Source organism: Phalaenopsis equestris, unplaced genomic scaffold, assembly GCF_001263595.1.
Source record: "Phalaenopsis equestris unplaced genomic scaffold, ASM126359v1 Scaffold000094, whole genome shotgun sequence".
In the NCBI taxonomy this organism is placed as follows: Eukaryota; Viridiplantae; Streptophyta; class Magnoliopsida; order Asparagales; family Orchidaceae; genus Phalaenopsis; species Phalaenopsis equestris.
The window spans coordinates 1-1,716 of NW_018164536.1; positions in this window are offsets into that span (position 1 = coordinate 1).

Here is a 1,716-nt window from a genome sequence, read left to right on the forward strand (position 1 = left end):
TTTTGAATTCTGGTAAGTTGAACCGAGACGGCTGAGGATATTTGGGTTACAAGATTAGAGAGATAAAAGAGATGGAGAGAAATCTTTGGAGAGGAGAGAAACAAATGATGATCTAAGGAAAAAAAAAAGAAGATGCCCCATTTCACACTCCTATTTCCTCCCTTTTATAAATAAGAGAGAAAATAAATAAAATAATTGAAATAATATATTTTTGCAAAATATGTTGCTATTCTCCAATGTGCTAAAAGTGTGATATGGATGTTAGGTATTATCAGTTGAATGCCAGATATTGTCAGTACGATAGTCATCCCAGATATGTGGATGAAAAACACGTCTTAAGTGTCTAGTAAAATCTTTAATAAGGCTTTAAAGAGTGTTTTTATTAGTTATAATGGCCTATGTGTGTCATCAGCTGCACTTGCATAGGTTTGGTAGGCTCTTCTTCTGAGGAAGATAGCGATGTTCTCACATACGAGTGGGCTCGATTCAAACACTTCTACAAGTGGGTTTAATTTAGTCACTTTGTCGGGTGGGCTCGATTTTACCACTTCATAAGGTGGACTTGATTCGGTGAGAAAATTTTAACGAAAAACTCCCATATATTTGTATCTATGTATATTATATGTAAATACATAAGAATTGTGTGATATGCATGTAAATGCACTTAGTTTATATATATATGTATAATAAAACTTAGATTCTTGCTTTCTCACAACCATAAATCCATTCAAAATGCTCATCTAATCATAGAGATCTCTGAAATAAAAAAATAGCAATAATCAAACAAAATTCTGGGAGTGGAATCCTTAAGATAACCAAAGTCCCATTTTTAAAATTTGGTTGGCAGAGGAGATTTTAGTGCAAAGGGGAATCAGCAACGTCCCTGCCGATGCACCACCATTCATAAGGAGACCATTTATGAATGATGTGTCAGCCCAAACAATAGTTAAGAAGCGTAGGGGTTTCTCCTCCCTACTAAGAAATCATACTTCAGATTTTTTATTTTTAAAATTAAAATCGTTAGACAAAAAAAATATAATTTATTTGAATATAATATTTTCTTTGCATATATTTATGATAATGGATTTGCGGCCTTTAAAGTGGGAATATTTTCTATCTCTATTTTTTGTCTTATATATATATATATATCGACCGCCACTTCTCCCGCCAATAAGGTGTATGACGACTTGACACCCGGTAGTTGGCCGTCCGGACATACGGTATCCTGACAGAATATTTTCTCATCTGGTTGGGGGTTGGTTTGCCCTATTTCTTGAGAAAGATAGGTTTGGCCTTTAGTTGAGAATTGCTTTCAAAATTAGTGCATATGATGACATAAGAATTAACATATTATTGACTTAGCCTCTAAAGAATAATATCACCAGTTGTTTGTTTAGTGGTCCGTTGAACTATAGCCGATGATATAAAGCAAAATGACCTAATTAATATTCCGACTATATTCCGTTTTTCTGATTTTTTTGTTTATTTTATGATTTAATGATGTAACATACGCGTAATATACATGTTGTTAGAGTAAAATGATCATACTCATGGCGACAAAACAAACTTATCATCTCAAGATCTTTACATTATCATTTGAGCCGCATTAGAAATGGGCTACAGTTGAGATCAATGTGAGCTGACAATTAGCTAATTTATGATTTAAATTTAAGAAAGATCTCGAAGATTTAAGATCGATTTGGTAATATATATATA